Source organism: Dromiciops gliroides, chromosome 5 (genome assembly GCF_019393635.1).
Source record: "Dromiciops gliroides isolate mDroGli1 chromosome 5, mDroGli1.pri, whole genome shotgun sequence".
In the NCBI taxonomy this organism is placed as follows: domain Eukaryota; kingdom Metazoa; phylum Chordata; class Mammalia; order Microbiotheria; family Microbiotheriidae; genus Dromiciops; species Dromiciops gliroides.
Genome location: NC_057865.1, coordinates 113,790,374 through 113,817,115, shown reverse-complemented (window position 1 = coordinate 113,817,115; position 26,742 = coordinate 113,790,374). Strand labels below are relative to the sequence as shown.

The 26,742-nt window shown below is 43.7% G+C and overlaps 1 protein-coding gene and 1 long non-coding RNA gene across 5 annotated transcripts in view; one reads left to right on the top strand and one right to left on the bottom strand.

The window, feature by feature from the left end:
* Positions 1–26,742, bottom strand: part of PLXNA4 (plexin A4) — a 699,236-nt gene that overhangs the window by 660,577 nt on the left and 11,917 nt on the right. The window contains exon 1 of one of the 2 annotated variants that reach the window (XM_043965883.1): positions 5,923–6,498. The exons of the other annotated variant lie outside the window; for it this stretch is intronic. The gene's annotated coding sequence lies outside the window, so the exon portion shown is untranslated. Of the gene's footprint in view, positions 1–5,922; positions 6,499–26,742 lie in introns of those variants that run through there. 2 annotated transcript variants of the gene reach the window in all.
* Positions 8,712–11,699, top strand: LOC122727929. 3 transcript variants are annotated; one of them, XR_006353218.1, is made up of 3 exons: positions 8,712–8,721; positions 9,313–9,404; positions 10,632–11,699. It is a non-coding gene; the product is annotated as an uncharacterized LOC122727929 (long non-coding RNA). The 3 variants fall into 3 exon arrangements; XR_006353217.1 differs by lacking the exon at positions 8,712–8,721 and adding an exon at positions 9,146–9,210 and having other exon boundaries at positions 10,635–11,699; XR_006353216.1 differs by lacking the exon at positions 8,712–8,721 and adding an exon at positions 9,146–9,210.

Below are 26,742 nucleotides of genomic sequence, written 5' to 3'. Positions count from 1 at the left end.
ATAGATTCACTGAAAAAGCAGGAAGGAACCAGAGATACCATCTAAACCAGAATTCATAGAAATTGAGGCTTGCCCATGTCCCTTGAGTAAGGGTTCAAACTCCAAGACAACCAGTCCTCTTTTCCCCAAACCACTCAATATCCTCAGGAGTAGCCACAGAATCCTTTTTATAGAGATCTTCTTGTTTGTACGAAGGGAACATCATGGAATTTTCATGTGGACCGAAACCAGTGAAAAGATTTATACAGTATCCTCACTTTGGATATCCACTGCTCATCTTTCTCTAATGGGAACATAAGATTAAAATCCTGAGAGTAATGGACACTTTTCATTCTTTTTTTTTCAGGGCAATGAGGGTTAAGTGACTTGTGACTTGCCCAGGGTCACACAGCTGGTAATTGTCAAGTATCTGCGGCCGGATTTGAACTCAGGTACTCCTGACTCCAGGGCCAGTGCTTTATCCACTTCACCACCTAGCCGTCCAACACCTTTCATTCTTAAGTCATGATGACTTTCATTCATTCATTCATTCAATAATAAATTAAGGACCTACCAACTATGAGACAGGGCCTATGCTAGACTCTGGAAATTCATAGACAAAAACAGAACAGTCCGTGTCCTTAAGAAACTTAGTCTACTGACTGGAAACCAGATACAGATAAAAATAAATATGAAATATATGCAGAGTAAATGCAAAGTAATATGGAAAAGCACTTATGGGGGAAGGGACAAGTAGGGAAAGAGGGAGGGTCTCAAGTAGGAGGTGTCACTTGAGGAAGGTAGGGATTATAAAAACCAAAGAGAAGGAGAGAAAACACTCCACCATCAGCATAGTTATAGTGGGAGGATGATGGAAGCTGTGTAGAGGGGGGAGTAGTAAATAGGCCTCTTTGGCTGGAACAGAGAGTATCTGAAAGGGAATCAGGTGCAATAAGCCTGGAGAAGTAGGCCAGAGCCTGACTGTTAAAGGCCTTTAAATGCCAAGGTGAGTGATACAGTAAATAGAGAACTGGATGGGGGAGTCTGGAAGACCCAAGTTCAAACCTAGCGTCAGACACTGTGTGACCTTGAGCAAGTGACTTAACCACTATCTGCCTCAGTTTCCTCAACTATAAAATGAGGATAATAATAGTACCTACCTTCCAGGATTGTTTCGAAAACAAAATGAAGTCATGTTTGTAATGTGCTTAGCAGAGTATCCTTAAGCCCATAGTAGGTGATTAATAAATGCTTGTTTCACCCTTCCCAAGGCCTCAGCCTTGAACCAAATCTGGTACCCAGAAAAATCATGATTCCTAACTATACAAGCAATCCTAGTAGAACAGAAGCTCCTTGGGGCGATGGGGGAAGGGGGGAAAGGGGGTTGGCCTTTGTCATTGCATTCCCAGCACCTAGCCCTGTGGCTGGCACATAGTAGACATTTAAAAATACTTGTTGGGTTGAATTGAATTGAATATCTACCAAGCGGAGGGGCCAAGCCTCAGGGCCACAGAAGGAGGTCATGTCTCTGCTCTCTGAATCATGATGCCCGCCTTGTTTTCTTTTTTTAAGCCCATCTATTATTGCCTAGCAGCATGGGTTTACTTCAGTCTCACTGCTGACTCTAGCTTTATGCTCCAACTTTAATGTTACAGACTTGGCAGAAGGGAGGGGAAAGTAGAAAGTGAGGGAGGGAGAAGAAAGAAAAAGGGGTGGGGAGGCTATGGGAGTGGAGGTGGTATTTCACTCCTTATTAATAGCCAATGTCTGCATTGCTCTGAATGGACTAAGCAGTGCTCATCAGAGCCTATAGGGCAATTACCCTAATCATGTGGATCTCCTAAACAGCCGCTTGATTTATTAGCCAGACGTCTTTTTAAAATGCCGCTCTTAAATATAAATAACACTTAATCATCCAGCTGTCGTTAAGTTCATGTTATATTGATTTCTTGGAGTGCCACAAATTTGAGGGCCAATGGGCAGGCGGATGTGTGCAAAAAAACCAGGAGGTGGATTAGTCAAAGGTAGGAGTTAGGCAGCTGCTTATGGAGAAGGGGAAGGGGGAAGTCTCTTATGATAGCCTTGAAGTCTGGTCCAATTTCACATCAGAGTGTACCTTGGACAACGGTTTGCTGTTGGCACATTTGTTTTCCCTGTGCAGACACAGGGAAAAGAGATCTTTTCCTATATCATCATAACCATCACCACCATCCTCCTCCTCCTCCTCACATCTTGTATTTTTAAATATGCCACACATATTATTTCATTTAATCCTTACATCAACCGTATGAAATTGGCAGGGGTAGCATTATTATCACCATTTGACAGATAGGGAAACTGAGGCATGGGGAAGAAAAAAAATATTTGCCCTACTTTGCATGACCAATAAGTGGCAGAGCTGGCATTCAAATTGAGGTCTTCTGGCTCCTAGTCTATTACCCTTTTTACTAACATCAACTTGTGAGCTCCCTGAGGGCAGGGACTTATTTAGCAGCACCTGGCACATAGTAGGCATTTAATAAATGTTTATTGACTGACTGACACAACCCTATCAAGCAGTCTCTTATAATGCTTCTGATCTGTCACCGATTGTGATTATGATTGTGATTGCCTTATTTAAATGACCATGGGGAGAATGGGACTAAGATATGCATTTTCAACTACCTCAGAGAGAGGGATCTAGAACCTCTCTCTTCCCCATTCACAAAGTGGGTATAACTACAAATCCAGGTGATTTAAATTAGTCCCTTTGCCCCAATCAACTCACTGACACCCCCCAAAGACTGCAGTTCCCAAAAGGTTCTCACTCTAATCCCAAACAACTCTCATTGTGGTTAAAATAATAGGGGAGACAGAGTGTAGGCAATCCATAAGCTCTGCTATTCAGATATCACTGTCTGCAGAAAGGAGCAGCAGTGAGCAGTGGGAGGAGGGGGAGATGAAAAGAAAAAAGGAAATAAGTTCACTGTCTCCTAGTATTCCAAAAAATATTTGCCAAAAATCAGTGTGCATCCAAGATAAAGTCTTCTGAAAGTAGGGGGAAAAAGCCTCCAAGAAGGAGGGTGGATATTCTCTCTGTAAGCCCAAGGGCAGCTCGCCTTCCAGCACCAACCCAAGAAAGCTTGTAACGCATAAGGCATCCTAGATCTGCCATACATAATCAATTCCTTCATGGCTGGGATTTTCTCCAACACAGTTACCTGCAAAACGATTAAGACCCCTGAGAAATCAAAGAGAAAGAGACAGGGGTAGATGAGGAGATGTGACATGGTCCAAAGATGGACAAGAGAACCAGGAAAATTAGGTCCATTACACATGGGTTTTGCAGATGCTAATCAATGCTTGATTTATACTAGAAACCAATTTTACATCTCTTGCTTACTGGGAAAATGTAGGGATTTTTGAACCTAGAAGCTTAGCATAACCACTCCTTGCTTTGAATGAAAATGACATCAAAAGCAATCTAAATTCTCCTTTTGTGCAAACACATGAAGGCAGAAGAGATTTCGGGAAGGGGGGTATTGAGAAAACAGGGCTGTAGGGAAGCTCAGAATGGAGCAGGAATCCAGAAGAACGATCTACAAACATTTGAGGGACCTGTCTCTAAAACCCTTTACCCCCAAACAAGGTCTTATGAGGGAATATTTGTTTACCTGGAAGGCATCCCACTGTTGCCATAGTACAATATTTCTATAAAAATCCATGTGCTGCTGAATATTTGGATCAGTTGTCCCCATCTACATAATTTGAGGGCATAAATTCAGGTTCCTGTTGCAGCACAGAAAAGAGACTTATTCTGGGTACTATTGTCAGGCAAGGTTGGACAAGCGGACGTATACAGCCAGGCTCTGAGGATATGTTTCGAGGAGGAGATGGGAGGGGGTTGGATGTGTGCAGATTCACACCATTCTGAAAAAGAAAATCATCTTTTCCCCCACTGGGCTCTTTCCATTGTGGTGGCTCTTCTTTATTTCCTTCCACCCTTTTCAATCAATCAAAGGGCAGCTCACACAGCACACCAGAATACAATCCTCCTCCCAGGGTACCAGCTCTGCCTCTCCCTATCCTAGCCAAAGACCTAGGAGCTGAAAAAGTTTGGAAATGACAAAAAAGGAGACTGCCTGAGAAAGATCTCCATTTCCATGCAAGAATTCACAGAAAATACCCCCCCCCCCAACACCACCCAACCTTGACCTCTCTGGGTGTCTTTTTTTTCTTTTGATTTTTTTTCCCATTTGCTTGGAGACATACATGAGACTTTTCCTCACTAGTTCAGAAAGCTTCCCCCCCCCAAAAAAAAGTATGCTCTTCTAACAGAGGGTGTACACTTATTCTCTTCCTTACCAGATTTCCCAGTGCACTAACTTAAGGGATAGATTCCTATCTGAATCCATCTCTGTAAGTAGATTTATACCTATATTGATATCTATCTGCACTATATTGTCAAGCAACCCAGGTTAAATTATTTTGGTTCTAGATCACCCATCTTTCTTGTTCAAACTTTTGATTCCCAGTCTTAGTTGCTCTTTGAATGGAGATCTATCTGATAAGTCTGGGAAGACCCTTCTGGAGCATCCTGGATAGGAAAAGTTTAGAAAATTATTATATGGCTGACCAGCCAAGGAGGCTAGGAAGAGCTTTGGGAAGAATGAGGCAGCCACCCAAAAAGCTTGTAAAGACTCTGGTGCCTCTTAAAGATTCCCCAAAGGTAAGATCAGCTAGGCTGAAGGAGATTGTATCTAAACCAAGAAAGCCTCTTTCTTAAAAGACAGTTACCATCTGGATTGTGGTGAGATGAGAGGGTCTCCACCACTTCATCCCCATGCCACCTCCCCCAAGGAATAACTGACCTCCCCCCCATTCCTCTTCCTCAACTACACACCTCTAAAGGAATGTGACAGGTTCAGACAGGGTGGGTTGGGAAGGGAAGACCGCAGGGTGAAATCCCTTCATCCCATACCATACAGTAAAAAGGGAAGGGAAGGGAGAGAAGTCAGTCAGGTATTCCTTACTCCGTTTTACCCCAGTGACTAAGGCTATAAGTAAGGGAATCTAGGAGGGTCCACACTGTCCCTGGACAAGGCGATTGAATAGTCCCTCGGGAAAAGCATTCCTTAAGCCCCCCTCATAGCTTGAACTCCGTTTCATTTCCAGAGAGGCAACGCCGCGCTTTGGCTCAGAGTGGCACCCGCGCTGCCTTTTACTGGGGAAAACAGATTCTGGCTTCCAGAGCATACCCATTTACTTCCCCAAAATTATAATAATAATTAAAAGCCCAGAGTGTTCCAAAGGACTACGGAGCAGCCTTTGCACCGGGCGGATCTCAGAAGATCTCGGATCATGTTTCAACCTCCCCTCTACCCCGACCTCCCCTCTCTTCTCCCCCTTAAAAAAAAAAAAAAGGCAGGTACACTCGAAAAGGCTGGGAACTCAGAAATACTCCCTCGGCTGCTACGGGGAGGAGGCAATTGTATTTTTAAAAGAATTTTTTTAAAGAAGAAGGGTGGGGGGAAACACCATTAAAGTCGTGCTGTGGAGAAGTAGGAACGTAGGGAGAGTCAGGAGGCAAAGAGAAAAGATGAGAAATACCTATCCTTGTGGCTCAGCACCTAAGCAGATCTCCAGGTGGAAAGTGTGTGTGTGTGTGTGTGTGTGTGTGTGTGTGTGTGTGTGTGTGTGTATGTGTGTTGGTGGTGCACACGATTGGTTGGAACCGGACTGGTTTGAGGGGTGAGTGGGGGAATCACCAAGACCTGGGGACGTTTCCGCCCAGACACCTCCCTTCACCCACTTCCTCTCCATCTCTACACTACACTCCCGGAGCCCAAGGATGCGGCTGGACAGACAGACTGACGGACAGGGAAAGAACTCCCGACCTGGCGGCTGCTCTGTCCTCGCCTCCTCCTTTCCCGGCAGGGACCCGCACGCAGCTCAGCTCCTTACCTGGGATTGCCGCTTTTCCCTCCTTCAGCGGGAGCGCCGCATTGACACTGCAGATGGTGTCTCTGCCTCTCTCTCTCTCTCTCTCTCTCTCTCTCTCTCCTCTCTCTCCCTCTGTCTCTCCCTCTGTATGTGCGTGTGTGTTTGTCTCTCTGTATGCCTCTTCAATCCCAAATCCCAAACAAAAATACTCCACAGATGCAAAGGAAAAGGGTTTAAAAAGGAAAAGAAAAAAAAAACAAGAATAATGTAAAGCCTTTGGCTCTGAATAGATCCTCTTCCAACGTCCGAGGGAAAGAAATGTCCAAAAAATTGATAAGCGATTCCAGGCACCCCGCTTTCGTCCAGTTACCCCCCAAAGCCGGGCAGCAGTGGAGCCTCTCAGCGGCTGCAATGACGATTGGGGGCTGCCCCCTGCACCCCCACCCCCCCGGAGGGCTCGATGTCCTTGATGCCAAACGGGCAACGGCGGCGTCACTGAGCGCCGCCCATCGCCCAAGTCCGGCGGCTCCCCAGCCCCGGGTGCCCGGGTGGCCGGGCTGGGAGCGCTCTCCCCTGGCACTGCAGCTCTCCCCAGCCAGTCGGGGCTCTTGCCTCCACCGTGGGCACCCTCCCCGCCCCCCCCCCCACGCGGCCACCAGCTCCGGAGGCAGGCGTCAGCTGGCCAGCCACCACTCGTGTCTCCCCCGGAGGGCTCGGGGGGCAATGCCAAGGGACTCGGGGTTCGGCAGCTGCTCCCCAGGGAGACTGGGTGCTGCTGCTGCTGCTACTGCCGCCGCTGCTCCTGCTCCTGCTACCGCCGCCACTGGAGCTGCTGCTGCTGCTGTTGCTGCTGCTGCCGCGGCGGCTGCTGCTGCTTCTGGGGCTGCTGGGGTTGCGGCGGCGGCGGCGGCGGCGGCGGCTCCAGGGGCTGCTACTGGTGCGGGTCCTCCCGACTGTCCCCCTGGCCCCTCGGACAAGCGGGTAGCAAAGTTTGCAGGGGGCAGTGAGCTGGGCTGCCGCTGGCTCGGCCGCCGCCGCCGGAGCTCACAGGCTGCCTGCTGCCGCCGCGGCTCGCCGCTGCTGTGCATTGAAGCCCGGCCAAGCGCTGCAAAAACTCCAGCTGCCTGGCGCTCTCCGGGTCCTCCTCTCCTCCCCCCTCCCTCCTTGCTTTCCTCCCTCCCTCCCTCCCTCGCTCCCTCCCTCCCTCCCTTCCTTCTTCCCTCTCTCCCTCTCCTCCCCTCCCCGCAGCCTGCTCTCCCTTTCCTTCTCTGGAGCTTTCAGGCTCCGAGCCTGCTCCTGACATCTAGACTGTGAGAGAGCTGCCGGCAGAGGGGGCCGGGGGCCGTGGGCTCCCCCAGGATTCAGCGCCGATTCTCACTCGAATACACGTACACCGATCTATGCGGAAACGGACTGAAGCATGGACTGACTCCCCACCGCGAAACCCACCCGGAGACACGGACGCGGATGGAGGCAGAGCAGGGCACGGAGAACGATGGAGGCACACAGATGCCAAAGCAAACCGTGGTACTCCAGAGCTCGGGAAATGGGCCGCAGACGCTAGCAGTCTGAGACCCACATAGGCACACAGTCCAGAGACAGGTCGGGAGCCAGTCAGACATGCCCTGGCACGCTTCTACCCAAGTCCACCACAGAGACAAGCTAGCACCCTCAGTGAGGCAGTGGGTTCAGATCCAGGAGACTGCTGTTTTTGAGCTTTGCAGCTTGAGCCAAATGACTTTACTTCTGGCCTCAGTTTCCTCTTCTATTCAATGAAAGGAATCAACTAAGTAACGAATTGATCTCTTTCTGATTCCAACATTTGTTGTTGTTGTTGTTGTTGTGGGGCAATGGGGGTTAAGTGACTTGCCCAGGGTCACACAGCTAGTAAATGTCAAGTGTCTGAGGCCAGATTTGAACTCAGGTACTCCTGAATCCAGGGCCGTGCTTTATCCACTGTGCCACCTAGCTGCCCCCTGATTCCAATATTAGTAAACCAAGGCAATGCCCTACATACACACCCTAGGTCAGACTTCCTGGTATGTATGTGTACTCATGTGCACCTCTGTGTTGGGGGTGGCAGGAGGGAAGGCAAGACAGGCAGCCCTTGTCCTGCTGAATAGCTGGACTTTTCTTGAGATTTCTTATTGGGAGAAAGGGTGGAGGTGAACCAATAGTGGTTTCCTAGCTCTAGAATTTCTTTCTCCTGAGAAATTCTCACACACACATACACCACAGTTCCCAATATTCCATGTGTCCAAGTTCAAACACTTCCATTCTCCTCCCCTCCAAAACAAAGCAAAGTAAAACCTAAATCCTCCTGTGGCTTAAAGTATGACCCCTAGACATTATGAGAATATTACAGACACCCCCCCCCCAAAGAGTATATCACAGGAACCAAGACATTAACAATTTGGTGGAATTTCTGGCAACAGCAAGGGCATAAGGGGAAGATAGCCCAATAAATAAAATCATCAATATCCCATATGGGTTTTGCTGGACCTGCGTATGGGACAAAGGAGGCTCAATGAGCTGTGTATCTGCTAATCTTTGGATATGCTTTGCATTTAGTGTGTCCATACTGAATATTGATAACTGGAAAAGGAGGAAGAAGAGGCAAAGGAGATAACTGACTTTGGCTGAAAGATAATACAGGAGTCATCATAAAAGCCCTCCCAGTCTCTAGCCCTCCTTTCAACATCCCCAGAAAGCAGGGAGGAGTTATCTTATTAGTTTACATTAATAAGCCTGGTCTGGCTCCTCTCTTCTCAGAAATCCTGTATCCCAGACACAAGATAAAACAGACAAGACAGATATCAGGTTAGTTTCTGAAGCCCCTTCCTCCCAACCATGACCATATGACTAAATCATATAATATCAAATAGAGCTGTGTGTCTCCTGTAAAGGCAGCAATTTGTGGCTGAAGAACCCCAGAACTGAGGCTTCGATCACACAATATCTCCCTAAGTATCCCCAACAGGAGCTGCAGAAACCACCGTAGGCCCATTCCCAGAGGTGACATCCCATGAAGACCTATTGAAAACTCTAATGGATTACTTAAGGGATGTGGTTCAATAAAGGGGGAGGAAAAATAACCCTTAAAATGTCTGTTTGCCACTCAGCTTTCAGTGTCTGCCATCAAAATGCGGGGGGGGGGGTGAGGGGACAGCTCTGTGTTCATTCTCAGTCACAACAGTACATATTTTGTTTAATAGAACATGATTGTGTTTTGTTTTTTGCAGAAAGTGTGAGTGTGTGTGTATATGTGTGTAGATGACAATCCCTGGATTTACATTTTCTGATGGATGGGTAAGAATTCAAAGACTTGGATTTTTTTTGAGATGGTGCATAAAATGTATTTATTATTCTTTATCTCCTGCCTGGTTTGCAGTGTCGTTTGTTTTCATTCAGAGAAATGAATGCCATGTGGTGCCTGAAGAGTAATAACAGAGCCCAATGACAAGGAAAGAATGAGGCAGAAATCTGAGAGATACAATGGGCAGGTGAGTAACCCCAGGAGATTACTCCTGTTGTTAATGGTATGGTATCAGTGAATGTCTTTTCCTGACTTCCTCCCAGTTCATAACAAGTATGAGAGACTTCTAGATTTGGACTTATAAATGGGGAGATGGTGATGTCATTATTTAGGGCCAGAAAGAGCTGAATTCATAACAGGTATGACTCGTTTTGAAGTGTTTTCCCCCTAAATCCTAGGAAATACTTAATGCCATTAGAGGTCATCTAATGCAATCCTTTTGGTAACAGATAAGGAAACAGAGATCCAGTAACTTTTCCATGATTGAAAAAACAAGTTAGCTATATCTGAAAATGATAAGGGAGGTATGATGTTAAAGATGACTGTGAAGTTTTGTGTTTGGAGGTGATGCTGATGGTGGTAAAGATGATTCCAGTGGATTTTTTTTTTCCGGAGCAATGAGGGTTAACAGCTAGTAATTGTCAAGTGTCTGAGGTCAGATTTGAACTCAGGTCCTCCTGAATCCAGGGCAGGTGCTTTATTCACTGTGACACCTAGCTGCCCCCCCCCCCAAGTAGATCTTTAGGAAAGAAAAATAGCCTCAGAGTAGTTAAACTCATTGCTTGGCCTCCCCCAGTCTATGAATAGAAGCATTTATTTTTGAAAAGTCCCAATAGCATCACATGAGCAATTTAAGAATTATTTCTTCGGTGGAGGGTGATTTCTTCTTCCATCCCTTTGAAGACTGGGAGAAGGAGGGTTAGTGGGAAACATAAACATTCTTTCCCCTACTGACCAAGATCGAATATCCCATCTAGTGGTCAATGGGACAGAACACTACAGGGCACAACAGGTTAATATATTCCCTTTTACAGGAGGGAAAAGCTGGAAATATGTAGTTACACTAGCAAGCTTTGGGGTCCCCCAAGTCATCTTTTTTCCTGGGTGATTATTTCTGTGGAATTTTGCTTCCCAGTTAGCCTTGGATTGTGTAGGTGATCTTTAATTGCTCACTGACCAAGCCACTTCTAAAGGGAATGGCGGGGGAGAAGTGGGGGGGAACGCGACTAGGATCCCAACTTTCCTTTCACTTAGTTGCTAAGAAAGAGAACTTCTATTTAAGCTGACAAAAGCAGATTCTCTTGTTCAATAAATCACCAGAGCCTGAAGGTGCTATTGCGATCCCCCTCCTGCCCTACTGCACCCCCCGCCCTGAAACCATAGCCCCTTTCTGTATGGGATGTTGTGCCTTTAGCAGAAAAACGACCAGCAGTCAGCCTCTAAAAAACCGAAATTGTGGCGCCACCTGCAGGAGACCAGAAATATCAGCATCTCTTCAAGACACCGGCTGAACCTGGACCGGGAGGGGAGAGGAGGCAGACGTCTTCCGCAGTGTGCGACTGCAGCCCCAAGCTTCGGGTCACGAGGATGCTGAAATCAAAACATTTCTCAATTCCCTCTTGGCCCCTGTTTTCCAAGTTGTATCCGTAGCTCCCCCCCGGGCAGGGTTTATCCTAGCATGACACACTCCAGCGTCCTTCAACTTGCATCCTCCTTGAAACGAGCTAATTCAATTTTCCATCCACTCTATGCTAGTAAGATGGCATGGTGTTAATAATTCAGCCAACTAAAGGGAGCCTGTCTTTCCTCCATTTCTTTAAGAGTTAAATCAATGTCCAACCCAACTCTGTTTGTTTCAAGACTCTGAGAACGGGACAAATAAATGGCTGAAAGAGGGAAGACCAGAGGAGAGGGAGCCGAGCTTTGTTTTCTGATCACTGTCTGATGCAGAAAAATAAAGCCCCGTTTATCATACTGATGTTACCAAAATTCATAAGGTTCAGCTGTGACCATTCTCAGGTGTTACATCACAAAGAGACATTAGACATCTGGTGGAAAGTGAGGAGAAAGGTTAGTGTAAACGGATGCACAGGAGAAAAAAAAACAGAACCAAGAAATCAATAATATACAATGACCACAGAAATGCAAATACAAACAACATTAAAGTACACAAAAATTCACATTAAATGCATCAAGCAGTCTTGATTCCAGAAGAAAGCTACTTAAATATACTCAGTACAGAGGTGGTGGACTACAGGTACAGAGTGCTATATCCAAAATCACTGTCAATCTGACGGTTTTTAAGGCAATCTAGATAAGGAGGTTTTGGCTCCAACATGATGCTTCACCCTACCTGAACACTGACTTTATTTGAAGGCAACTGGGGTCTCAGCTGAAGAGCCCTGTTCCCTCCTCCATAGCCCCCAGGCAGCTCCATGGTACTTGAGGATTGGCAACTGAATTGGAGTTAAACATGACTAATGCAGAAATACGTTTAATGTGATTGTACATCTATAACCTATATCAGATTGCTTGCTCTCTTGGAGAGGGGGGAAGGAGGGGAGGAAGGGAGAAAAATTTGAAACTAGAAATCTTATGAAAACAAATTTTGAAAACTATCTCTAGATGTAACTGGAAAATAATAAAATACTGTTATAGAAAAAAAAAGAAATTGGAGTTAAGAAAACTTGACTTTGAGTCCTGCCTCAGAAACTTGCTAGCTGTGTGAGCATGAGCAAATCACTTTTTTTTTTTGCAAGTCACTTGAAAAAAAAATCTCTATTTGTCTATTTGCCTCAGTTTCATCAACTGTAAAGTGAGAGTAATAATAGCACCTACCTTAAAGGGCTGCTGTGAGGAGCAAATAAGATATTTGTAAATTGCATTGCAAACGATAAAGCACTATATAACTGCTAGTTGGCTAAACAGGGACATTAAACGGCAGTCTGAAGAATTTATGGAATCAACTGTTATTCTGACATTTCCAGACCATTAGTGGATGTTATTCATCTGCTGACTACTGCTGGACATTCTCCTGAGTTGAATTAGCTAGGAGAGAAGTAAAGAATGGGGAAGATGACTACTCTAGCAGCCTCTAGGAAGAAAACAAGATTTATTAAGCACCTACTATGTGCCAGGAATTATACTGATTGCTTTACTTATATTATCTCATTTGAAATTCAAAACAGCCCTGAGACAGGTGCTATTATTATCCCAATTTTATAGTGAGGGAAACTGAGGCAAATAATTGTTGTTGCTGTTTGCCCAAAACACATCGCTAGTGTGTGAGGTGGGACCTGAACTCATATTTTCCTGCCTCTAAGCCAAGCATTCTATTTACTTTACCACCTAGGGACTTCTAGACAAAAGGTCCAGAATTTGGACCTCTAATGGGATCCACAAAATCTCATTATTATGTGATGGTAGGCTTAAACTATCAAGATGAAATTGAATAGGAATGAATGAAAAGTTTTGGATACAGGTTAGAATTCTGAGGTGCATGACTTCAGGATAGAGGAGATATGACCAGAAAATGCTATTAGTCAAAGAAATCTGGAGCTTCTAGGAGCTGCAAGTTGAATATGTCACTTGTGTGATGAGGCATCCCAAAAGACCAATGATTTGGGGCTTCGTTAAGAGACCTAGAGCAGTCAGATCAGAAGAGGGGGTAGAGTCACTATTTTCTGCCATGGTCAGATCACCCCTAGAATCTTGTGCCCAGTTCTGGATGATACATTTTAGAAGGAATACTGAAAGGACAGTTTCCAAAGTACCTCCAGAGGAAATTGGTCAGGCTGGTATGAACATTAAAAGCCACAAGGCAAAAGGATCATTGCTAAAGGACCTGGTGATGGTCAGCAACCAGAAGAAGAAAAGAATTGATGTTTTCAAACATCTGAGGGATCATCATATAAAAGAATTGGCTTTGCTCTGCTTGGCCATAACTAGGTCCAATAGGTGTGGATCAAATTTTGTTTATATATAAGGAAAAAAACTTTTTCATGATTAAACTCACAAATATGTAACAAGCACCTCAGGATGGTAGTAAATTTCTCTTAACTGGGAGTATTCAAACCTCAGAATGGTAGTGAGTTCTTCATTACTGGGAGTATTCAAATAGAAGCTAAATAATCAATAGCTGAGATGGTTCTGCTTACTATTTTGTTTTGTTTTGGTTTTGGTGAGGCAATTGGGGTTAAGTGACTTGCCCAGGGTCACACAGCTAGTAAGTGTCAAGTATCTGCATCCGGATTTGAACTCAGGTACTCCTGACTCCAGGGCCAGTGCTCAATCCACTGCACCACCTAGCTGTCCCAGTTCTGCTTACTATTAAAAATGTTTGCCAGGGTTGGAATAGATGAATTCTGATACCTTTTCCAATTCTAAGTTCATGATTCCATTATTCTGATACCTACATCTCCTGTCGCTGGTTTGCTCTTGTCTACCCACATGAAGGCAGCCAGAGATGATAAAATATCACTGGCTAGGCTGATGCTGACTTATTACTCAGTAATCCAGTGACATCAGTGAAAATAGAAAGAGGGAGGACTAGTGCTCTTCTCCCTTCATTTTAATATCACGAAACTATCTGTTCTCTTTGGTACAACATTCCTGCATACAGTTTTACCTTAGATCACTTAGCAGGACATTTGAGCAAACCACTTGATCTCTCAAAATCTACTTTCTCTTTTAGACCACAGGTTTATAGACTTAGATAGCTTTAACCAAGCTATAACTAGCAATATTTGTACTTGGGACAAAAATGGGGTAATGGATGAGAGAAATGTGTGACCCTGAACACCACAAGATTTCCATGTTGCTGCTTGGGGAAGAGGGATGCAATTTCCAGAAGAAAGCATTAGGTTCCTTGTCAAGGTTAGTGGTGTCAATGAGACTAAGCTAGAACTATTAATATCTTTATTTTACAGATGGTAAAACTGTGGTCCATAGATACCAAGTGTCTTACCTAAGGTCATACAGATACCTGAGTGGCCAGGAACTGAACTCAGGCCTTCTTACTCCAAATCCAACATACCTACTATTTGTTTTTTCTTATTTTACAAAGAGGCCAAGATGACACAAAAAAGGAGCCATGTAAAGGACTGCAAGTTCCTTTGATAATAATCATAAAATAATAAAGTAATATGGTCAGCCTAACTGAGGACAATTGTTATTGATATTATTCTCCTAGATCAGGAAATTCTCCCTACAGATGAAAATACAAGTCTGGTCCCTATCCCAATTCCTATTATTCTTTCTTTTTTATTGTAGTCAGAAACCCTGTTGCATTCCACATAACATTTTTACGTGGAACAGAATCATTGAAATGCGTAAGGAGTGTCATATTCTTTTAGCAGTGACTAGAAGTAACTGGGAGCTGGAGACAAAGTCAGATCCCCATGAACATCCATGGGTGGATCTGGGATTTCTGCATCAGACTATGTTTTCACTGAAAGGGCCACCATCAATTCAGTCTATGAATTCCTATGTCATTCTCAAAGGAAGACAGAAAGAAAAACATTTCTTGACGAAGAATATTGTACAATGCACTCAGCACCGATATCAGATAGCACGTTATCCTTTTGTAAGTACAAAAGTAATGTTCATGGCCAGTGGGTCAGAGGGCATGCGCTTCAGTTAAGTTTTTCCCCAAAAAGTAAGAATGGATAGTTTTGTCCATGAATTATCTGCACTCTGGGGCTTGGATCCCCTTGAGACTAATGGTACACATTTGCAAGATGACTGGCTGGGGTGAGGTATACATACTGTGGCCACAGAACAAAGTTAACTGACCCACATGGGAATCAGAATCCATGACCTTGGCCTCATTAGCCCCTTGCCATTAGCCACCTGCGATAACTGGTCGAAGATAGACAAAGGCACAAGGAAAGGTACTGTTTTGTGACTTTCCCCATACTGGACCTCAGTGGGTGTTGAAACATATTGTGAGATTTAAAATTGGATATTAGATCATAAATCTCCCCTACTTAACCCTTCCCTTAATTCATCTCCCAGACTAGTAAATGGAAGAAGCTTCTGGTTTTCTAGATAGAGCCTTTATTGTATATAAGGTGTTGTTGATTAGAAGGATAGGAAAACAGAAATACAGTACAAATCGTCTTAAATCTAGGCTGTCTATATTCCTTATAAAAACTCACCAAACCGATTTAGGCCACCTTTGGAGTGAGTCAGACCGTCTGTGCCGCGCCGCCCGGAGTCCCGCCAAGCCGGCAAAAAAAGGCTACTCCCGTTCTCTCCACCCCGGAAGTCAAAAAAACCCGGCAGGCAGTCTGACATGCGCAGCAGGCGCACTGTACCTGGCAGGCAGTCTGACATGCGCAGCAGGCGGACTGTACCTGGCAGGCAGTCTGACATGCGCAGCAGGCAGACTGTTCATCTCCTCCCCAAAAGGGTGGTCCTTGAAAAACTGGCGTCTTTCACTTATCCTAACCGACTGTTAAAAACTTTCATATTTTACCACATTTCCCCCCTTTGCTTCCTCAAGAAACGGAATGTTTCCTTGATGGAACAGTAAAAAGAATATAATAACTTTTGCTGACTAATAATATGCGAACAACAATACAGAAAAGGAAGAGAGGAAAGTTTTGTCCAGAGGGGCGATTTTTTTTTTTCCTCATGAACCGACGCTTTGACATTAGTCTTGCAAAGGGAGAGCCTCTGCAGAGAGTACATGTTACAGATAGTATATAACAGAAAGGAGATAGTAAAAGCTAATAAAGCAAAACAGTTCATATAAAGTCTCTGAGTTCTCTTGTCTTCTTGAAGTGGTAAGATGTCATCAGGAGGAAACTGGATTCTGGTCTGGAAAACTGGATTCTGGACTCTGGTCTGGAAAGCTGGATTATCTTCTTTAACTGTTTGAATTGCTGTATTTTTAAAACCTTAGCATAGCATTGTCAATGATCAAATTAATAAATTCCATTACATTCCCTCCTTTATATGGTTAGACTTGTAATAGAGGGTTGAGGTAGTTATGCAATGTGTAACACTTTTTACCACCATGTGTCTGGATCAAAGCCAAATTTAGTATGTGTTCATGACACCTGAAAATGTTATGGAAAGGTTATCATACCATATCTCATGGTTCTGAGACAGCCAGTGATTGTGCTAGGCCACAGGTGAATTCAACTGAGTGAGATAAAAAGATAAATAAGTTCAGTTAAATTAGGTTAAATTAGGAGGGAGAGAGGATGAATACTGGACTGTGCCTAGTAATTGTGCTCTACATAGTCACCATCATAAGCAAACCATGGACTTACGTATACCTGTCTCTCCTTTTGTTGCACATATATTCTCTCCAGGGCCTGCGTCAGAGTTCACAGCAAGTTAGTCTCTGAAATGATAAGTTTCCATATTTCTGAAATCTCATTAATTTCACCAAAGACAATATGATGGTAAAAATGTGTGCTATGCTGCATAACTGAGAATATATTAGTGATATATACAATAATTCCAAACCATACCCAGAGTATAATGACATATAAATAATAAACGAATGTAAATAGCTGATTATATTAGACATTGTTACATAATCTTCTTTTAGACATTATTACATAATCTTCTTTTAGCAAGTAGACCACATCATCTTATACATGAATTCTCTGGTATAACAGTAGCAGATACTTAAAGTGGTGATTAATTCATCAAAAAGAAATAAGACTTCAATTAGCAAGATTCAATATTCAATGTTTTCAGTGAGGTATCAAGCAATTTCTGGTACTTTTTAGTTAAACAGAACAACATACAAGAGAAAGGAGAAAAATAAATAAATAAAACAAAACTCATTAGAACTCATGGTTCTCTCAAAAAGAAAGAGTAAATAAAAAAAAAGAAGAATTCTGGTAGCTTCTGAGGCCCGATAGCCTCACCCACAGCATATACTTAAAATGTCTTTGAATAATCACTTAGTTTACAAAATTTAGTTTTAAAGAAAAGCAAAAGAAACAAAAGTAAAAAAAAAAACCAAAGCAAAACCAAAAATAAAAAATAAAAAGCAAAAGATTCGCTAAGCACCCTTTTGTGCTCTTAAAGAACTTAAAGGTGCAGTCAATTCCAGGTCTTTTCAGTGCCTTTCAAAAGTCAAAACAAAAACAAAAAAACCCAAAAATTAATAAAAAAAAAAATAGTTGAGGTAGGCCAGAAAACTAGGCCATGTACTTCAGTGCTTTTGCCTGTAGAAGGAAATGCTTGTTAAATTATAAGGTATTTAAGCTGCTAGAGTTTGGGGTATGCCACATTGTTTTAACTGGTTCCCCAATTCTCTGCATGCCAAAGTGGCAGGGGTTTCTGAATTGTCATTGATCTTTCTAATGCTGTCATAATGTTCTTTATGGTAGAAAATGTGGAGTTCTGTAGCATCAGTTTTGTCTGTGCCACTGATTTTCAATAAAGGCTGATTTAATTGATGAACCACAACATTCAGCTGATGCTGCTTAGCAAATGCTACAATTGTATCATTTCCTCCCCACTTTCCAAATTTCTTTAATTCATCAACATATTCTTCAAAAGGGGAGTCATTTACTATAAAAGACTCAAACTCTTGTCTATGGTTAATCATATAAGAAGCAGCTTCTTGTCTGTGTCTGAGATGATTTCTACAGTGACCTTCTAGCTGGTCTGCTAAAGCCCTAAAAAGGCAATTTCCGTCTCCTGATACTTTACGAAGACTGAGTCCCAAAGCATTTAACTGATCAGTGGGATTCTTAAATGGGAACTTCCTGTTTCCTCTGAACTTTCTTTGCTCTTTAACAGTTGCTATCGTTAGGGTTTTTACCTCTTTAGCGTCTACCTCAGGTCTATCTGAAATCTCTTCACCTATGAATGGTGCAGGCTTTATATGAGAGCAATGAATCCATGAGTCTTTTTCACCAATTTTAATGGCGGTAGGAGTTGTCAATAATACCTGAAAAGGTCCTTCCCAGGCAGGTTGAGTTCCACTGGTTCTCTGAAAATTCTTTACATATATTTTATCTCCTGGGTTGAAGTTATGCAATGAAAAGTCTAATGGTCCTGCCTGGACCACAGCTCCTGCCTCATGGAGTTCACGTAGCCTGGTCTGTAATTCCTGTATATAGGAAGCAACAGAAGTATCACCTCCCACCAGTGATGTATAAACTGGGGAAAAAGTTTTAGCTTGGATAGGAGGGTGACCAAAAAGCATTTCATAAGGAGATATATGAAGTTCTCCTCTTGGTCTACTTCGTAGATAGAATAATGCCAATGGTAGAACATCAGGCCATTTCAAATGGGTTTCAGTACATAATTTGCCAATCATACTCTTAAGCTCTTTATTCATACGTTCGACTTGGCCTGAACTTTGTGGATGGTAGGGCGTGTGGAATTTTGGAGTCACTCCCAAGAAAGAGTAGATTTGGGATAAAATCGAATCAGTGAAATGTGTGCCTTTGTCAGAATCGATGCGGGCTGGTGGGCCAAAACGAGGTACTATCTCTTTAAGAAGAATTTTGGCAACAAAGGCAGCTGTGGCTCGGGGGCTGGGAAAGGCCTCCACCCACCGAGTGAGCTGATCAACTATAACAAGGCAAAATTTATAATGTCCTGCTTTTGGCATAGTAATATAATCAATTTGTAAGTGCTCAAAAGGTGTATATGCTAGAGGACGCCCTCCATAAGCTTTGACCTTAAAAGCATACTGATTATAAGACTGACATGTGGAGCAGCCCGAGCAGATTCGAGATGCTGTATTAGTCACACCTGGTGCTATCCAGGTTCTCTTAATAGAGTCTACAATGCCTTGTGTACCAAAATGGCCTTTTCTGTGAACAGAGAGGCATACCTGGTGGTAGAATTTCCGGGGAAGAAATGGCTTACCTTCCGGAGACACCCAGATGCCATTGATCTGTTTCGCCTTAAATTTCTTTTTCCACTTTTCTACTTCAGAATCGTCATAGGTTAGGTTGGAAGGAATATCCTCAGAAGGTGAAAGGTTAAATACATGTTCAGGAGCTTCTAATGCAGCAAGCTTGGCTGCAGAATCGGCTCGTGCATTTCCCTTTGAAACAGGATCACTATTCCCTGTGTGGGCAGGGCAATGTACAACGGCTAGGGAAGAAGGCAGTTTTAGGGCATCTAAGAGGTCCTTGATAAGGTCCCCATTGGCAATAGCCTTGCCCGAGGATGTTAGAAAGCCTCGTTGACGCCAAATCATACCAATAAAGTGGCATATGCCAAAGCCATATTTCGAGTCAGTAAAAATGGTGGCACTCTTATCTTTAGCTATATTACAGGCCTGTGTAAGAGCCACAAGTTCAGCAGCCTGTGCACTAAAATGGGAAGGCAGAGAAGCTGCCCAGAGGGTGTCATAATCAGAAACTACAGCAGCTCCAGTAAAACGGGTTCCCTCTCTCATAAATGAGGAACCATCTGTATAGAGGACAAGATCAGGATTTTCTAAAGGTGTATCAAAAAGATCATCACGGGGTTTTTCAGCCATATCAACTAAAGAAGCACAGTCATGCAACGGTTCCCCCGAGAATGGTAAGTTAGGGAGTAGTGTTGCTGGATTAAGAACTGTGCAGCGTTTTAAAGTGATATTCTCATTACCTAACAGGGTTATTTCATACTTAGCCAGCCTTTGATCTGAAAAGGCTTGTGTCCTGTGACGTAGTAAGAGAGCCTCCACTTCGTGAGGGCATTGCACAGTTAGAGGGTTACCTAGGACCAAATCAGAGGCTTTTTCTACCAAAAGCGCTGTGGCCGCCACTGCTCTAAGGCAAGGTGGCGCTCCAGCCGCTACAGGGTCCAGCTGAATTGAATAGTAGGCTATAGGACGTTGGTTAGGCCCCAGTGACTGAGTCAGGACTCCAGAAGCCACCCCCCTTTGTTCATGCACAAAGAGAGTGAAAGGCTTACTATAATCTGGCAGTCCTAGGGCAGGTGCTGATAACAAGGCCCGTTTTAATTCTTTTATGGCTGAGAGATGCTGGGGATCCAACTGTAAACTGTCTGGAACAGAACTTTTTGTAAGAGCTATGAGGGGTTTAGTAATTTCACCAAAAGAGGGTATCCATTGTCTACAGTACCCAGCTGCTCCCAGAATGGCTCTCAACTGCCTCTTAGTAGTGGGGGCAGAGAGTTGTTGAATGGCCTGGACTCTCTTAGAAGAGACAGAGCGAGTTCCAGCAGCCAAAATAAATCCTAAATATTCTACCTGGGGCAAACACCATTGTACCTTTGTCTTGGAAACCTTGTGTCCTCTCTTGTGCAGCTCCAGCAGTAAGTGACGGCTATCTTCCTGACAAATTTCAGCATTAGGAGAGGCCAAAAGTAAGTCATCTACATATTGTACTAGTGTGGAGCCCTTAAAGGTAATAGAGGCCAGATCCTGCTGTAAAATTTGGGAAAATAATGTGGGACTGTCTACAAATCCCTGTGGGAGTCTAGTCCAGGTCCACTGTCTATTTTTCCAGGTAAAAGCAAATAAATATTGGAAGTCCTCATGTACTGGTATGGAGAAAAAGGCAGAGCAAAGGTCTACCACTGTGAAACATGTAGATTCATAGGGAATTGAGGAAATTATCATAGCCGGATTTGCGACTATAGAATGTCTAGGAATAACATAATTATTAATCGCTCTAAGATCTTGCACAAAGCGATAAACAGGTTTACCATCTGGCCCAGGCTTGGGTTTTTTAACTGGCAAAATGGGAGTATTGCATGGAGAGTGATGACATGGAATAATAATACCCTGGCTTTTCAAAGCCTCAATTATAGGGGTGATCCCTTCTATTGCTTCCCTAGACAATGGATACTGTGGAATGGAGGGGGGTGGTCCCCCCTTAACTTTAAAGGTAACAGGCATGGCAGACTTAAGGAGCCCCACCTCATTAGGGGATGAGGCCCATAAAGACTCAGGAATGTCAGAGGGGATTTTGGATACCTCCCCTGCTGTTCCTTGAGCTTCTGTAAGTAAAATTGGTAATAAATGAACAGTATCCTCTGGCAATTGTAAGGAGACAGCCCCATCTGGAGCACAAGATATGGTTGCTCTAAGCTTGCAAAGGAGATCACGACCTAATAAATTTACAGGGGCATCAGGCATGAGTAAAAATGAATGTTCCACTGTTAAGGGCCCCATAGATACCATGCGAGGATTCAATTTTGCCACTCTCTGGCTCTTTCCTGAGACTCCCACTACATTCAAAAATCCTACAGGTCTACACCCAGCATCTGGTTTGCTTACTAATACTGATTTAGAGGCTCCTGTGTCTAGCAGACAATCATAATAAGTCTCCCCCACTTTTAAGGTGACATGTGGTTCATTACTCTGGGGAGGTGAATGGACTGGCACAAGTGCATTCAAAAAATCTGGATCTGGGAATATATGGCTTTCATTATCTATGTTCCATTCCTCCCCAAGACACCATCATTCCTGTGTCCTCTTCTGAGGGGGGTCTTGGTTACCATTATTCTGGTACTGCCTTTCTGTATTCCTCCAAAAAGATCTATTTCTATTTTGATTTCGCCTATAATTAGAATTAGAATTTCTTCTCCAAGTCCTACATTCTCTCAATTCATGCCCCTCCTTACGACAGTAACAACACACCTTAGTGTCCTTGTTCCGGTGTCCACATGGCTGACTAGGAATCGCTGGTGCCAGAATGCTCTGTTTAGGGTGATCTGGATCTTCCTCACGTGAGTCAAAGACATAATTTGCAAGTTCCTTAATTCTATCTACTGAGAGATTTCTCCAGTCTGGACATTGTTTCAGAAAGTATCTGCGTATTTCTGGCAGTGAATTATAAACAAATGTGTTGAGAATGATACAGGAATCTCTTAAATCTACTGGATCCAATCTGGTGTACTGTCTAGCGGCCTCACAAAGTCTATCATAAAATCTGTTTGGTCTTTCATTAGCCTCCTGAGGTAGGCTTAAAAATTTCTGCCAGTTTTCCGGTTTTCTAGAGCAAGATTCCATTCCCTTCAGAAGTGTTTCTCTAGCATCTTTTAATCTTTGGAAATCCCTATCATCATTATAATTCCACTCTGGATCCTTTAGAGGCCATTCCACATCGGCCTTACCTTTCGCAACAAGGGCATTTCCTGCTGAGATAATATCTGTAATCTCAGTTGGGGACAGTAAAGTTTCCAAAAGGCAAGTAACATCAGCCCAACTGGGTTGATATGCATTAAATATAGTCCTTAACTGTGAAATTACAGTGTTTGGATTTTTCTCAAAACTAGGGATGATTGATTTCCATGCGCTCAAGTCACTTGGTCTAAAGGGGCTATATTTTCTGACTTGAATTGGCACTCCCTTCTTACTATGTTCTATAGCTTCCTGCAGAGGGAGTAGTTTCTGCTGATCTGATTCTGAACTTGGATCATCTCTAGTAGAAACAGCCATTTTGAGGTCTCTCTCCATATGTGAGAGTTTCCCCCACATCATAACAATGATAATAACAAAAACAATGATAATAACAAAAACAAAAAAAAAACAACAAAAAAAAATAAAATCCTTAGTCGTATGAACTATGGATGTGGTATTAAAAGGTATTTCAATTGCAGGCATAAAATTTCTACTTATATTAAACGTATTTTCCCAAAGATTCTCACGTATACTATTATACAAAAAACTTTTTGCTGCCTGAATGAGGAAAAAACCAATAATGTTATGAAGGACCATTGAATAAACTATTCCTCTAAGTCGGGATGTTATGCTGTCCCAATACATTCCGATGAGAAAAATCAAAGGGATGGTAGAATATTCGAGCATCTTGCCCTTTAAACTGGGCTGGCTTTTCTGTTTAAAGCAAGACTTTTAGAGGCTTAAAGTCTTTAAGGGAGATTAGACAAAGGGAAAGTCCGCGGGGGGGGGGGGGGGGGGGGGGTATTTGGAAAATCCACCGAATTAGCCGGCTTATGGCCAAACTAGGGAGGGTGGGAGGGTCCTTAAGGTCCCTTCGGGGTCGCCAAACTGTGAGATTTAAAATTGGATATTAGATCATAAATCTCCCCTACTTAACCCTTCCCTTAATTCATCTCCCAGACTAGTAAATGGAAGAAGCTTCTGGTTTTCTAGATAGAGCCTTTATTGTATATAAGGTGTTGTTGATTAGAAGGATAGGAAAACAGAAATACAGTACAAATCGTCTTAAATCTAGGCTGTCTATATTCCTTATAAAAACTCACCAAACCGATTTAGGCCACCTTTGGAGTGAGTCAGACCGTCTGTGCCGCGCCGCCCGGAGTCCCGCCAAGCCGGCAAAAAAAGGCTACTCCCGTTCTCTCCACCCCGGAAGTCAAAAAAACCCGGCAGGCAGTCTGACATGCGCAGCAGGCGCACTGTACCTGGCAGGCAGTCTGACATGCGCAGCAGGCGGACTGTACCTGGCAGGCAGTCTGACATGCGCAGCAGGCAGACTGTTCATCTCCTCCCCAAAAGGGTGGTCCTTGAAAAACTGGCGTCTTTCACTTATCCTAACCGACTGTTAAAAACTTTCATATTTTACCACAATATGCTTCCAGGAAATCCTGTCAGAGCCCAAGTGTAGAACCTCTTAGCACATTTCCATTAGCAGTGAAAATGAGAAAACCCAACTGGATGTCGTGAAAGCATCAAGAATAAGAAAAATAAGTTGCTTCTAGGATGCAGTTGGCCCCATGGTGTCCTAAGTCAAAGGACCCTGATAATGAATAGAAATAGGGTGCTGTAAGTCTGCTAATTTTCACAAACCTTGTTGTTATCAGCTACCACTCACCAAAGGCCTTTCCATCATGCCTAGACCCAAGTATCCAGAATTAAACAGTAATAGTGACATCTGGCACCTACAGAGTTTGAGGTGCTCTGCACACCTGACCTCAAAGGTCACAGAAATCACACAATGTTAGTCCTAGAAGGAATTTTAGAGACTACCTAGCCTAGTTTTTTCCAGATTTTATGTAGCAATCCTCTACTTTTTAACAAAAGATTGCCATACTCACCACACCATTCATACGGTGATCTACATAAAGTCTCATTAGCTTGTATTTTATTCAAGGAAAACTAAGAGGTTTTAAAATACACAGAATCTCAAAATGTAATAAAAATATAAATATAAAATATAAAAATAATGTAAGCAATTGCTGCACTGCTTTCATTGTCACAGAATCAGAGGTTTTGGAGAAAGAAGGGAACTCAGGAACCATCTAGTACAATTTCCTCATTTTATACTTGAGGAAACAGGCCCAGAGAAGCTCAATGACTTTCCTAAGGCTAGCAGCAGAGTCAGGATTTGAACTTAGATTCTCTGATTGCATTCTTTCCATGGTATCCCATTGCCTCCAAAGGAAAAAGAGGAAGTAGCCCATCCTCTCAAGATGCTGGGCTTCTACAGACAAGGGTAGGGTTGTTTCTTCATTTCCTAAAGGTGGGCTCAGATAGGCCCTTGGTTATTCAAATATCCCTGCATGGTATAGCTTCAGCCTGGCCCCTGGCTCAAGGACCCTCCCATTCCTGTAGGGGGATGGGAGGCTCCAGGCCAACACCAGAATGGGAAGCCCCTGAGGGTCCCATATCTGCAGAGAACATTTGCTCTGCTCCCTCCTGTTGCAGGATATTCTGGAACCACCATTAACATTTACCTCCTCCCCGGGGGGCAGCTAGGTGATACAGTGTATAAAGTGTCAGCCCTGGATTTAGGAGGACCTGAGTTCAAATCCAACCTCAGACACTTGACACTTACTAGCTGTGTGAGACCCTGGGCAAGTCACTTAACCCTCATTGCCCTGCAAAAGAGAGAGAGAGAGAGAGAGAGAGAGAGAGAGAGAGAGAGAGAGAGAGAGAGAGAGAGAGAGAGAGAGAGAGAGAGAACGAGAACATTTACCTCCTCCCTCCAGAAGAAGGCCCCCTTTCTCCTCCTCACCTGCCACCCTGGAAAAACCTAGATCTGGAGGTACTTTATCCACTGTTGGTGACTCCATCAGCAAAATGACAATTTGAGGAAGGACCCCATGATTCATTTATTCCACTCACTCCTAGACTATCTCTCTGGATTATTTCTCCTCCTCAACTACTGTCTTGCCCTTTTTTTCCCTTTGCCCTCCATTTTTCCTTAGAATATAAGCTCCTTGAGGGTAAAAATGGTCTTCTTGACCTGTTTTGTATCCCAGAATTTAGAACAAGGTAATTACTTCTCTCTCTCTCTCTCTCTCTCTCTCTCTCTCTCTCTCTCTCTCTCTCTCTCTCTCTCCGTTTATTCAGCATCTAGTAGGTGCCACTCACTCTACTAAGCACTAGGGATGCAAAAAGAAACAAAAGGCAGTCCCTACCCTCAAGAAGCTAACAATCCAATGGGGGAGACAACATGCAAACAAATATATACATAGCAAGCTATATACAGGATAAACAGGAAATAATTGAAAGGGACAAGGCACTGGAATTGAGAAGAGCTGAGGACGGCTTCCTGTAGAAGGTGCAATTTTAGTAGTTGGTAAAGGAAGACAGTGAGGTCAGTAGTTAGAGTTGAGGAAGGAAAGCATTCCAGGCATGGGACACAGCCAGAGAGAGTGCCTGGAACTGATACATAAGCTCTGTTTCTATGTCCCTGTGTCTGTCTCTTTCTCTCTTTGTCCCTGTCTCTCTGTCTATCTCTGTATCTCTCTCTCTTTCATTCTCTTTTCAGTCATTTGTGTTTTTTCAGGTTTGGGGTTTTTTGTGAGGCAATTGGGGTTAAGTGACTTGCCCAGAGTCACACAGCTAGTAAGTGTCAAGTGTCTGAGGCCGGATTTGAACTGAGGTGCTCCTGAATCCAGAGCTGGTGCTCTATCCACTGCACCACCTAGCTGCCCCTTGTTTTTTCAGTTTTGCCTTCATTGTAAAAAGTGGTTGCATTTGTTCAGAGGTTGTTCTAAAAAAATCCAATAAGTCACTATTTTATGCTCATGAAAGGATCCTGTGACTGTCCCCAAGAGGAGTATATCCCACAATTTGGAAAGCCTTGACCTAGCTTAACCGCCCCCATTTAACAGTTAAGGAAACTAAATGCCAGAGATGGCATGAGATGACATGTTCTCTGCATCTCTTTCACAGAACCTGGAGAGAAGCATGTGAGAAAGGAAGCAAAGGAGGGCAAGAAAGCTGTATTGTGAATCTTTGTACCCCATCTGAAGTAGGAAGTGATGAATCAGGAGAAAGGAGTGACTTGGGAATCAGTGAATAAGTTGTAAAAGGTGTGACCACACAGCGTGGCCTTCCCAGAGTCCACCCCCAGAGGGAACACCTGCTCCCTGGCCTTAGAGGAGCTTCCTCAGCCTACAGGGCTTCAAGGAGGCCTGCAGTTTCTTTGTGGGTCACAAAAAGGATAGAGGCATAGAGAGAAAAAGGTGGGACAAGGTTTTTAAGTTACAACCTGCTCTGGGAACCCTTCTCTCTGAGTGGAAACTTCATGAAGAACCCTTGTTGCTGTTACTGTTTCTCCCTCATTCAAAGGGGACAATAACATCACAAGGGTGATGTCTTGACTTGCACATGAAGGGCATTTAAGTGAGGCAGAGTCAACAATGAC